Raw genomic sequence first — 13,045 nt, 5'->3', positions numbered from 1 at the left:
GTAGTACGAGAAACAGCAGACACCAAAGAAAACCAGGTGCTCTTAATTGCATGGCTGCGTGGAATTCTTTTCTTGTAGTGTAAAACTCGGTCCTCCTGTTTAACCCGAGACACACTACAGCTGTGTGTGCGGCTCACACGACAGGCGGGTCACTTGCCAGAAAAAAGAGTTTTGAATTGACTTCTGCTCTTTGCAAGCTATCCTTAAAACAGCAAATGGTACCTGCCCATTTTGGTTGAGAATCCAAAATGTTTACCTTCAACATGCTTTTGAATGGAAACTTCCCCCTTTTCAGAAGTTACGGTCTGAAATGAAGCGCAGCCAAATCTTTTTTTCCACACCGAAAAACGTTACGTTAAAGAGTTTTGTCTAACCCAGCCTTTGGAGAGGGGACGGGAGGAAGAGCTGTGAAACAGAAAGGGTTGGGGTCAACTCGAAACAAAACCAGGGGTCCGTCGGCCGGCCCCAGCCGCCGAGCCGAGCGCCCCCCCGCTCCTGAAGGAGCGCTCTCCCAGGCCTCCGCCGACCATTTTGCCGTGCCGCAGGCAAAGCCTTGCCCGCTTTTCGGGGCGGGACGCGAGGCGGCCGAGGGAGCGCGGCCGTCCCGCCGGCGGTAGGTGGGCTGTCGGCTGCCAGCGGCGGGAGCCGGCCTGCTCCGGGGGGAGCGGCGGCCTGCCCTCCTCCGCGTCCCAAGGAGGGGCGGGGGGGTCCGCAGGCTCCGTCAGGGCCCGGGGGTGGAACCGCCGGCCCAGGGCCGGATCCTGAGGCGCGAAGGCGGGCGGGGGGAGCGCCGCGGCCCCGGGGCGGGGCGGATGGGAAGCCCCGGCGGGGCGCCCTGGGCTGTTCGCCCGTGAGGGGCGCTGGGAACTGGGGGGCCCGCGGCCGGCCCGGAGCCGCTCCGCCCCAGGCGGGAGGCCGGCCCCGCGCTGCCCTTCACCCCGCCCTGGGCCCCGGCCCCGGCGGCGGGCGGCGCCCCCGCAGGGCTCCCGTCGGGCTGGGGCGGGGCGGGCGCCCCGCGGTGGGCAGGCCCGAGGCCGAGGGCGGGGGGGCTCCGGCCCGGGCCCGGCGCCGAGCCCGCTCCGCCCTCCGCCGGCGGCGCCGAGTGACTGCCGTCGAGCCCAATCAGGGCGCCGGCCCGGCCCGGCGCTGCCGCCCGCCCCGTCGGGGAGGCCCGGCCCCGGGGCGGGGAGCCAGGCGAGCGCCCGGCGCGGCCCCGCGGGGTGCCGGCCGCCGTGTGCGAGGCGGGGGCGCGGGCGGTCCGGGGCGGGGCGCGGGCGGGGCCGGCCGGGACGGGGCGGGCGGAGCGGAGCGGAGCGGCGCGGACCGGACCGGACGGCGGCGGCGGGGGCTGCCCCGGAGCCGGCGGAGGCGCGGCCGCCGCGGCGTTTGAGGCGCAGGTAAGGGGCGCGCCGCGGAGCTCCCGGGACCCGGCCCCGCTCAGTCCGTAAACCGAACCGAGCCCGACTGCGGCAACTTCGGGTCCCGGCGGGCCGAGCCCCCACCGTGCCCGTCCCCGCGGCTGCCTGGGGCGGGCGGCGGCAGCGCGCACCGACGGCCCCGCCGCGCCGTGCGGGCCGCAGCGGGCCGGGCTCCTCCCGCCGCCGTGGGCCCGGGCCGCCCGCCCCGCATGGGGGCGGCGAGTTCCCCCACCCCGGGAGGGGCGGGAACCGTCGCCACAGCGCGGCCCCCGCGTGGGCTCGGAGCCCGCCGTGATCCCGGCGCAACGGGCCGGGCACCCGCCGCCCGTCCCCCGGAGCGGCCGTGCCCCGTGCGGGGAGCGGGCGGCTCTCGGGGTGGCGGGGGGCCGGGGGGGTGCGAGGAGAGGCTCCCCCCCCCCCCCCCCCCCGCCGCCTGCCTCCCTCCCTCCCTCCCTGCCAAAAACCAGCCGGCCCTCTGTCCTCGGGCTACGTTTAGGGGTTCCCGTGCTGCGTTTGCTGCATCCTCGCTGAAAGGGGAAGGAGAGCGGGTTCGGAGGGAGCGTCGGTAACTGGCTCCTGATCTTCTGTAACGTATTTATGTGGTGGCACCGACATCGTTTTTAGGGCAGTTTTGGGGAGAGGTAGGCTCTGGCTTAATCTTTTCGGGCTTTAGTGGGATGTTTCAGCTACAAGTACTGCGAAACTTCAGTTGTGAGTTTTATCTGGAACTAACAAACGTGTTTTGATTTAAGGCTGGGGTTCTTACATCCTGTAATTATTTCGTTTAGGTGTGTTTCATTTAGGTCTGTGACTTCTAAAAACTGAAGTAGCTGTGCTAGCTCACACCCTGGCTGAGGCGCAGCTGTAGCAGTTAAAAAGTGCTTTACACCTATGCAGTTATTTTTGTGGGGGGGAAACTAAGCTTCAGCATTAAATGCTTCGCTGTGGTGTAAAAACACGTGTCGGCTCTCTCGTGGAAGTGCAGCGCGGCCCATCTCGTGCAAAAATGCAGATGAAGGGTTCAGGACTTGGGCTTGGCTGTGTCTGAGCCTTCAGAGACTCTGCTGGCTCTCCTTATTTTGGCCCAAGCACAGATACTACCAGCAGCACAATGTGTGAGCTCTGGTATGTATTGCAGTGGCAGCACAATTGAGCAATACGAGTGTCTCTGCATTCCAAAAAGTAAACAGCAAGAATGGGTCACAGAATGAGAATATTCTCTGTGCTCACATGATCGAGCATCTGAGAGGAAGATGTTTCAGTGTGCCAACTCCGAATTTATTGCTTCCATTAAAGGTAGTAGCCATAGCTTGAGGATTTATGTTTGTGAAGGACAAAAGGGACTTGTAATTATAATAAAAACCATGAGTACGGGTTTCAGTAAAACCAGTGTGTGCAGTGAGGTGGCATGGCAGGTTGGTTCGAGAGGTATCCTGGAAACTAGGAAAACTGAAGTCTGCTTAAACTCTCATTTCCAAATGCAGCACGAATTTTGGCCTCTTAACTTCCTCACATCAGTAAGAAATTAAGAGCCGAAGTGCTCCCTAGTTTGGCTTAGTACACATCCCAGGAGAGTTTTGACAATAGGATTTAGCAGAGTTTCTTGGAAAGCTGTATGAGATAGATGGACTCCTAGAAGCAGAGGGAGTTGTTCGGTTTGCTGGTTAGAATGACTGTCAATGGCGTGCTGCGTTGCTCGTAAATTAAGGTCGGTGTTTCCGTGCTGGGAGTGTGAAGTTGATGTTTCTCTCCTCCCCGAAGGCAGTGGAGCTCTACCTGTTTGCCTGGCTGTGGAGCAGGGGCCCTTAGGAGTGGGTTCCCTCTTCAGCAGCGTTGCTCCTGCTTTGAGGCACGCTGCCTTTGAGCAAGGTGCTGTTAGGTATTCAGCAGCCCCTGTAACACTCTCAAGTGAGATAAGGGCAAGAGCCTGAGTCCAGACACGTCAGTCCAGATTCAAGCGCTTCTTCAGCTTTGGTGAGTTTTGCCCTGGGTTTTCATCTGTTTGCTGGATCCATTCTGGGTTTAAGAGTTCTGCTGAAGAATATTTAAGTTGCTGTGTCCTGTACACGTGTGTCTGCAGCAGATCCGTGCCCTGGAAAAAAATTGGTGAGTAACGTTTCCACTTGTCCCCGAAACGCAGGGTGGAGCAAGCGCCTTGAAATGAGGTTTGTCACATGGGGCAGATAGCTGTGGCGAATGTCATCTTTTTTTCCCCCTACTTAGATGCAAGTCCTGTTTCCGTTTTGCATTGCACTGCCTATGCGGTGTAAAACACATTGCAGGAGGGAATGGAGTCCTGACGAAAATGTCTGTGGAGGTGTGTGGGGAGACTTTGCTTGTGACCTGTGTCAACGTGAGGATAATTGTTAACATTCCTGAAATTACAGTCATTCCCAGGAGACTGAGGTTCCCAGGTGGTGCTGCCAGCCTGTCTGGTCCCATTGCTCGCTGGTGATGAGGAGGACAAAGTCTGGTCCCTGCTCACTGGTCAGGCCTGGGTGGCCCGAGGACAGGCAGTGCTGCGTGTTATGAGGCATGTGGTACAGCATGCTTCAGGAGGTTTTGTGTCTCTTGAGTCCATCCAAATGGGGTTTCTGTGATGTTTCTTTCACGGCTTCAAGCAGTAGTTTCAACTATGAAGTGAAAATCCTTCCCCTGAAGAGGTTTAAAACCAAAGAAGGTTTAGTCACTTTCTTGACAGTGGTGTGATTGCATCAAAATATACCTTTGTCTTACTCAGGACCAGATAGTGTTGCTGTAAACTAGTTTGAGTAACTGACTGTTTTCCTTTGTTGTGCTTTGCATTATGTGTTTTCTGTGGAGGCGGGGGGAGCGCAGAGGTGGCCAGATCACAAATCCAGTACAGATGGTCCAAAAATGTATCCCTGACTCCTGGGGTGGGGCAAGAGGAGCACAAAAAAATGAATGCCTGTGACTGGGGAGTCCACTGGTTTGCAGTAGTTTTCAACAGATAAAGTAAGAGCCCAAATATCAGGCTTTTTAGGGAGGTAATGGAGCATTCTGGAAATTCTTGTGGTGTTAGAGGTGGTCAGTAAAGCCCCAGCCCCTGCTGGTAATGTCTGCCTCGGCTTGCATGTGGCGGTACACAAGTTAGGCTGGTATACCTGAGACAGCTTCTTCTCGTACTTACCTTTGTTATTCTCAGGCTTCAAAGCAAAACTCAAGTTATGTTGCTTCTTTAAAGCTGTACAATTATGATCTGACCTATTTCTGTCTGTCTAAGCCACATCTGTAAATTTATAAACGCAACGAACAGGTTTGTTGGGAGGTTCAGATGTGTGTTGTGTTCACTCTTCCTCTGTGGAGTTTGTGCATACAGCTGTGCATTAAGAATACATAAAACCACTTAATATCTTCATAAATAAAACCACTTAGTACCTTCCTGTACTTAGGCTGAATAGTGGCTCCCCTCCCCCATTTGTAATTGTGAGATCCCATTAGTCATCCCATTAGCGACTTTGCTCTTGGATCCAGCCCAGGAGAGGTAAACTACATTGCCTTGCCTTGTGTTTACTGCTGGTGTTTATACCCAGACATTTATTTAGCATTGAGTATAAATTCCCACCCTGACTTGCCATACTGTAAATTTCTTTGTGTCCCCAGAGCCTAACTGGTGTGTTGCAGTGTCTGGTTAGCAGATGTACTGTGCCTAGGTCTCTTCCTTTGTCAGTCTTTGCATTTGTGCTGGCTTTTTTTAGTTTGAGTAGGTCTAGGGCATCAACCTTCCCTGTACCTTCGTAGGAAACTTGACTGTTAGTGCTAAAAAGTTGGCTGCTGAACAGGTGATCTGTGAATGGAGAAAGGGTGGCGACTTAATGACAGCTTCAGAAATCAGGGAAGTTTACTGTTCAAGTAGCTCCTTGAAGGTGGCAGATTTACAGGCATTAATCTTTGCGTAACGTAGGAAAGGCTCCGTGTTATTCCTGAGAGATTACTTCTCTTGGCCCATGTTTGGAAAAGTCAGCATCCAATCCAGAGTTAAAGCTTGGTCCTTCCTTTGGAAGACAGTGTTTCTCTTGCCATGGGGTTAACTGCAGTTGTTGCACATTTCCAACTTCAGACAACTTTAGCAGATGATCATGCGAAGTCATAACATCTATCTCAGTGGTTTTCTGGTGGGATCTTTGCTTTGGATCTCTCCTTGTTTCGAGTGCCCTAGCGAGGGTGCTCAGCTGTGAATGCAGGGAATGATGCATCCATTTTTTCCCTCTTTTTTTCCCCACCTCTCTCTCACAAAGTGACTTGCGTGTTGGTTCAGCTCAGACTGAGGATAGTGGTTGTGTGTGTTATTTTTCTAGTAGTGTTTGCTGCCAAGATAGTACTTTATTTCTGCTTAAAGGTTGGAATTTTCTGTTAATAATTCAGTCATCAGACTGGGTTCGCAGTTGCTTGCCTGTGATGTGTATTGCCCTTGCTATGGGCATATATGATTTCCTGATACCCTTTAGCTTCCAGGGCACTTTGTTCCTCTGTGACTTCTGCTGTACACGAGGAAAGTGTGGTGGGTTAAAACTTTATCCTTTTTTTTCCAGTGGCCGTGCTTCTGTTTCTGTCAAAAGGCCAAGATAAACCAATTATGTAAAGAACTGATTTCTTTCATCAGTGGAAATAGATTTAGATACAGGTCTTGCTGCCAGTCATAGCTATAGCCTTTCTTCTCCTTGCCCCTGCCTGTGCCATCTTCATCATTAACAGGGGAGGCAGGTGGAGAACTTGGGAAGAGCTTAGGCTGTGCAGTATGGCCTTGCAAACCCGACATATCTCCTGGGTGGGAGTCCCGTGCTCTCTTGCTGTTGAGTGCTTGGCCCCTCCGGGCTGATGGAGCTAATGCTTCATCAGAGCACTCTTCGGTAGAGGTACTGTCTTGGGGGAATGCTGCTAAATTCCACCCTCGTGCCTTGCATGTTGCATCTTCTCCCGCATGTCATCTCAGGACCGTGAGGAATGGCTGCTGGTGAAGACCAGAATCGTTCTGCTCTTTCTTCAAAAGCACGGTGCAAGTCTGAATCTTGCTAAAACCTCTGGGCGATGCAAAAGCCTGGTTCCCCTTATCATGAGAATACTTAGGCAGAGAGGTTAGATCTCCTGTCCAGTGCTGGGCTGGAAACCTATGTCACAGTTTGTGTTAAGGTAAGGATGCTCACTTTCCCTTCTGCCATTCTGCATCATTAAACAGTGCAGGTTGTGCCAAAGAACCAGGACCAGAGGCCATTTAAGCAGTCTCTGGCTTGTGGTGTTTGAGGTAAGATAGAAATAACAAAAAGTGTGACTTTAAGCAGCCATTTGCATACATCTTGATGGTAATCACGCTTCCAGTAGGCACAGTGTTGTAACTCTTGCATGAATAAAATCCTTTTGAATGCCACCTGTGAACAAAAGGCTCCAAGATCAAGTACACTGATCCAAACGTTGATTTGTACTTGCACCTTTCTTTCTAGGCTTTTTCCTAAATACTAGTGGAAAACTTAAGGCTAAGACTTGAGCTGGCTGTTTCAGCATCTGAACTCTAAACTGGAGAATCTTTGTGCTGTCGAAGACAGCTGTCTAATTATGTCTTGGATCCGAAAAATCTGATAAACACTAGCGTGAATCGGCACATTTTAAATCAAAGAATTCTCTTGGCTCCAAATGTGACGGATTTGGGAGAACAACTTTATTTTCCTGCTCTGTAACGCATGCGTCAAAATAAGAGGAAATTATAATGATTTGATCTTGCATGCCTTTTCTCAGACTGATCAATTCTGAAACAGAAATCTAGGGAAAAAAAAATATGAATGTAGAATATAACCCCAAATAGTTCATGGGCACTGCAGTGGTCGAAGGGAGATAAAATGTACGCAATTTTTAGTTGGTAACAAAAATAGCTTTACTACTGTAAAAACAGACAAACTGCCAAACAACCCCCCAACCTCCTCATTTTCAAATCGTTGCCCCGTAGTGCTCTTTTATGAATGACAGAAACAGGAACACATGTGCGTTTACTGGACCAGCACTGGGATCTGGTTTGGGGGATGAGGAAGGGCGGTTCCTTTTGTTGATGCCGTGGCAGCTGTGCACACAGCTGTCCGTGCGCTCCGTCAGCAGGCACGGTCATGGGAGTCTGGTTCTCTCCCAGCTTAATGGTTGGGCATTCATGGGCTGAAGGGTTCAGCCTAGCGCGGTGTGAGTCCTAAGGATTTCAGACCAAGTTCTAAAATTCAGAAGGAATGTCCTTAAAAATGATGTCTTTACTTGCTGTAAAGAAGAGTGGTTCAGTGAGAGTCTCAGGGGCTGTTTTGTTGGCCTTTGCCCCTCCATGCAGAGTTTGGCAAAAATGTCAGAGCTGGTTTCTCTCTCTGCAGCGGTAAGGTGTGGTTAAGGTTTGTGATCTCGCTTGTGCTTAAAGGAGTGACCAAGCCATGGCTTGCAGGCTGTGTGCTGTTCACAGTAGTTTTTGTGGCCTGTGGTTTACTGCTGGCTACCTGGTGTCCCAGGGGCACTGCAGGTAGAGTGCAGGAGGAGCGTGGTTGATACACGCACAGAGCTTTGTTGGAGGTTCTTGCGGTGCGTCAGACGCTTTGAGGGTGTGCTTAGATTGTCTGTTCTGCGCTGCTGAGTGTCTTTCCACAGCATGGGTCTTGATCTGAGCAAAATTTAATTTCTGATTACCTACTCAGTTCAGGGAACTTCAAGTCCATTCAAAGGATCCAGAATAATCCAGGAAGTCTAGGTAGGTGTTCTACTGAAGTCTTGACTTGATATTTTCTCTCTAAAGTACATGTACTCACTAGCTATAGCTATGTATGAAGCTTAGACAGAAATACAGCCTTTGCAAAACATGGGAAAGGTGTAAGCCCTGTTGAAGGAGGTTAGCTATTTGGACTAGCCCAGATCATAGGGAGTGCTAGGGATGGGGAAAAGAACACACAGGCCCTTTGGAGGCTGGTCTCCCTGTTTTTGGATGTCATGAGTTTGGCACATGAAGGTGTCCGTAGGATCAAATTAAGATTCTGCAGGGTGTAGTGCTGATAATTAATGTCTGCCTTGAAGAGCAGGTGAGGAAGAGCATCTTAATTGTAAAAAAGTGCTGAGCTGTTGCTATGTTTCTGAAAATAGTTATTATCCCACGCAGTTGTAGCACTTGTAGCACTTGTGGTCTTGGGTTCTATGCAGCGTAGCAAGGACACAGCTGGTGTGTGTTTGTAAAAATCAGTCTTGCCATATGGAGACTGCCAGAATCTGTTTTCCCCTAGGCTTGGATCAGGTAGTTTACTCATATGGAAGAAGTCCTGTGGACACAAGGTGTTGGCAAGGAGAGGGAGCGTGTAGACTATTGGGATCTCCTCAGCTTGAGTGTGAATGGGTATTAGATGTCCACCATGTGATTGTGTTGTTTTGCCTTATTTTGGAAGTTTTTCTTGTGGATTTGAAGCATCTCCTCTACCGCCCTGGTTTAGGTTTATAAATCCACTAAAATGTAGCATGGGTTCATCCTTGTCCATCCCAGGGGAGCGTTGGGAGTGTGCTGCCTCTGAGAGCTGCTGTGTGCAGGATGCAGGGGGGGCGAAGGTGAAGGCCGGGGTGTGGATGAGGCTGTGGCTCCGTGGGAGCAGGGAGCGTTCCTGCTGCTGGGACCTGCATAGGTTTCCCTATCCAAGCTGGGAAACGCACTTTACAGTGGGAGGTGGTGTTCTGATGGCTGTGCTCCCTTTGCTGCTCACCTGGGGCCTCTTTTCTCACTGTCCTGCACTGGAAGCATCTCTGATGTACCACCCCACGCCCTGCCATTTGTCTATCAAGCTCCTTTTTTTTTAAGAACCAGACAAAAATTTCATCCTCCCCAAAATGCTGGTACACTGAAAACGCAAGGTGCTCCACACCACAGCTGACAAGTGCTTTGTGTAACCTACCTGTCGGGGACCTCTGTGCTGCAGGGGGGGACCTTCACGTTGCAGCTGCAGGCTGAAGTAGCCGTCCTTTGTGGCTTCTCTCAAGATCCAAGTTCAAATGGCTGTTCTCCTGGAATGGGGTGTGTATTATAGACAATTTCAGTGGGTTAGTGGCTTACATAGAGGGAGGGATATCAGGACGTGTTGGAGCAGCCAAGGCACACCGAGTGTTCCCAATTCCTGCCCACAGCTGTATGCACAGTGGAGCAAAGGTCTTCGTGAAGAGGTGGGTGTGTTGAGCAGCTAATCTCCAGGAAAGGCATATGGTGGCTGGATGCCTCCTGGTGGGTTCAGGTGCCAGCTTTGTTGTAGTATCCTCTGTCCTGCTTCCAAAACAGGATTAAGCAAAGGAGGCTATTTCTTTACTCTTAATTTAAGTCTCTGGGAAGTCAGTTTTGGTTCAGAGCAGACCTGAAAAGGCTTGTCAGTTGGATCTTAGAGCCATCAGCATTTTTTTTCCTCCACTTAACTGAAGCTTGTTTAACTTGTGACAGCACTTTTAATTTGTTCTATTTGTAAAGGAAACATCAGGGGAAGGTTCAGAAATGTGTATTAATTTGTCTCTAAGAACTTGTCTTTCTTATTTCAATAAAGAAGAATTTCTTGTCTTAGGCTGGGATTTTTTTCTACCTTTTGTGGGTTTTGTTTGTTTGGGGGGGGTGATTGTTTTGGTTTTTTGGTTTTTTGTTTTTTGTTTTTTTTTTCTTCTCCTCCAGAAAGAGCATATAGTGGCTTGCCTTGGTCTACACCTTCCCTTGGATGTGAAACATCTAATTAAGAGGTCCTAAACAGAAGTATCCTGTAAGAGGTTTCCTCACTCATCCTGGAGCTGGTGATGGACCTTGTGTGTAGTGCTGGGCAGGACCACTGCAACCTCTGATGGTGCTGGACAGAAATGTGTTTTTTCGGGGTATCCTGGGGACATGCAGCACTGCTGGGAATTTGGACGCTGTGGGGGAGCGCACCTCTCGTCCCGCCGCCCGTGCCTGGAAGGGCTGCAGCCTGTTTCGGTGGTGGACCCCGTGGAGGTATGCGCAGCGTGGCTCTGCTCTCTGAGTGAGCGGGAGCAGTGCTGCTGGGTCAGGGGTACGGATGGGGCCCCCTCCCAGCCTGGTGCCCCGGGGGAGGCGTGCAGCCATCCAGCAGCAGCACCTGAGGCCGGGCTGCGCCCTGCGGCGCGGGGATGCTGCAATCGCGTGGCGTGCCTCTGGCACCTGGTGGGGCGTGCGACCGGATTTGTGGTGCTGCTGCGAAACTGGGATGCTGCTGGTGGTGTTGGGGTGGCAGAAACATCTGGGAGCGGCTGGCCGCGGGATGGGGCGAGTCCCGAGGCCGCCCTGTGGCGTTGCCCCTCTGGCTGGCTTGCCCCGCTCGCGGGGCAGCCCTGTGCTGGTGGGCACTGAGGCTGGGCGGCCTTGCTGGCCACTGGCTAGTAGCACCAGCCACAGAAGCACGTGGCAAAGCTGTGACCGGGGTGTTGTGAACGTGGGCCGATCAGACTGTCGCTGAGAGCAGTGGAAGAGTCTGCATGCTGTCTAGACCGAGCGCTTCCACCCACAGCAGCTGGTGGCACCCGTACACCCCGAGGGCGGTGATGGCACTCCTCAGCTGGCTTCTTGGAGAGCTTAAAGGATGATTAATCCTTCCCCCCTTTCAAGCCTTCACACGAATTAACGAAGCAGTGGGGATGATGTGGTTGCGTAGACGGATGGGCGGGCGTTACGCGAAAGGAGCAGTAACAGGTCTGTCATCGGTGCAAACGCTTCTGCAGCAGCAGCATCTTGCTTGCTCTCCCTCCGTTTGCGGTATTGCTTGAGAATGTCCTTTCGGTGAACAGCTGTGAGGCTTTAAATGCACTGTGGAGATGAAAAGATTGAGATTTGTTTTCAGGGTGGTGCTGGTAAACTTCCTGCAGCTTGGTGATAGAGATAATTCTGCAGGCTCTGGCTCCATTGTTGTGACTGGGTCTAAGGTGAATTTAAGAAAAATGTTTTGGTCAAACAGGCTTTCCTTTCTGTTTTATCCAAAGGGAAAAATCTGTTAAGAGCCTGATCTGTTGCTCTCATTACTGAGGGAGTTTCTGAATGGGACCTAAATCTGTAATTATGTGCGCGTCCTTATCTGTGCGACACAGTGTTTCCCAGGACGGTATCTCGGGTTTCAGACGCGCTTGTTGTGATGCACGGTCTTAAATCCACATACGCAGAAGTGTTTGATCACAAAGGTGTCGTCATGGTGAAAGGCATTTCTCTCGGGATCATTTTGGGCATCGTGGTAGAATCGGCTGCTGAGGACCAGCATTTGCTCAGCTTACAGCAAGCTCTCGAGCTGTTGTTGGAAGGAGGGTAAAGTGCAGGATTGTTCAACCCGTAGTCTATCGCAAGGCTGTAATGCCTGGGGAGGGTGGAGGGGAGACACTGATTACCTGCAAGGCCTGCTGGGGGTGAGGCTTCCATGTTAACTGCTTAGAGGGAGAGGGGAACATCCTGTAGACCAGCATGATGATTGCAAGGATGGAGTCCCACCATGTCTCCAGAGAGCTTTGTATCAGAACAAAACCACAGCACGCTGTCAAAGAGCACCTCCTTTTATGCAGGGCGATGACAGTGGCAGCTAGAAACGTTCTTCCTTTCAGACCTGGTTGGCAGGCTACCCCTCTGTTGCCTGCATGCTATATAGTGGTATATGTTTACCTCCTTACTTGCAGAAGTACTAAAGCAGGACCTGGAGTTCAAGGCTACCTCCTGCAGGGAGCCTCCATGCTGCCGTCTCCATCTGAAATCTGTTTCCATTTTCTTCAGCTTCTTACTCTCAGACCTTGTAGTACTTAAAACTCCCCCTTCCTTCCCCATTCTTCCAAGGAATTTTACACAGAAATCAATAGCTGTCTAGTTATGACAGCAAAATGAAAAAGGCTGTAATGTCTCCATAGCTACCTAAAAAGTACTTGTAAAATGCTGGTGGAAGAGAGTGCCCTACAATTATCCCATACATTCCTTACATGCGGACTGAAAATAATTTGCATTAGTTAAGTAATCGCTGCACACTTGTCCGGTGAGGAATGTTTGGTTACTGCAATAAATTTTTGTTCCTTTAACCCTGTGAAGCTGAAAAAAATTAATTTGTTTTACATAGAAAACTAACTGACCTGAACTCTCAGTAGATGAACTGATTGTAAACGTACCAGCTTAATCCAGCTTGTATTTTTTTTTCTTGTGTTTCATGTAGCATCTGAAAAGAGACTGCTTGTGGCAAATTAGCCAGGGTGAGGCTACAAAAAGATTGAATTATTCCTGTTTGAACAGTTCCCAGCATGCGAGCACTTGCTGCTTGGTTTGTACATCATCTGTATCTTGAGTTAGCTTGCCAGAGCTGCTGTAATTGAGGCAAAAGTAAATAACCTCCAACTGGAAATCTTGCCTTTGATGTAAATGATAATTTATTCATTCATCAGTGAAAATATCACGGAGATATGATGAACAAAAATTGTGGTTACTGTGTGTTTGAGTTTCTTGAAACAAATGTCATGCCCTGTTGTGTTTCCATGAAGAGAAACTGACACACTGTCCTGAAAAGTCACTTTGCTCCTAGTGAATCCCAACACAGGTATGAAAATGCAGTTGTCAAAACATATGTGAGGTCGTGCTTGGTGTGTGTCTGTGCCTCACACTGCTCCAT

At 51.1% G+C, this 13,045-nt stretch overlaps 1 protein-coding gene across 10 annotated transcripts in view; it reads left to right on the top strand.

The window, feature by feature from the left end:
- The first annotated feature begins 1,247 nt into the window (after window positions 1-1,247).
- The window catches only part of PPFIBP1 (PPFIA binding protein 1), a 117,809-nt gene continuing 106,011 nt past the window's right edge, over window positions 1,248-13,045 (top strand). For 8 of the 10 annotated variants that reach the window (XM_075051915.1, XM_075051916.1, XM_075051914.1 and 5 more), the window contains exon 1: window positions 1,248-1,397. The gene's annotated coding sequence lies outside the window, so the exon portion shown is untranslated. Of the gene's footprint in view, window positions 1,398-1,930; window positions 2,060-10,376; window positions 10,396-13,045 lie in introns of those variants that run through there. The other 2 variants (XM_075051909.1, XM_075051910.1) reach the window with 2 other exon arrangements.

This window comes from Buteo buteo, chromosome 19 (genome assembly GCF_964188355.1).
Source record: "Buteo buteo chromosome 19, bButBut1.hap1.1, whole genome shotgun sequence".
In the NCBI taxonomy this organism is placed as follows: Eukaryota; Metazoa; Chordata; class Aves; order Accipitriformes; family Accipitridae; genus Buteo; species Buteo buteo.
Note: the sequence above shows the minus strand (reverse complement) of the source record. Positions and strands in the feature narration are given on the sequence as shown.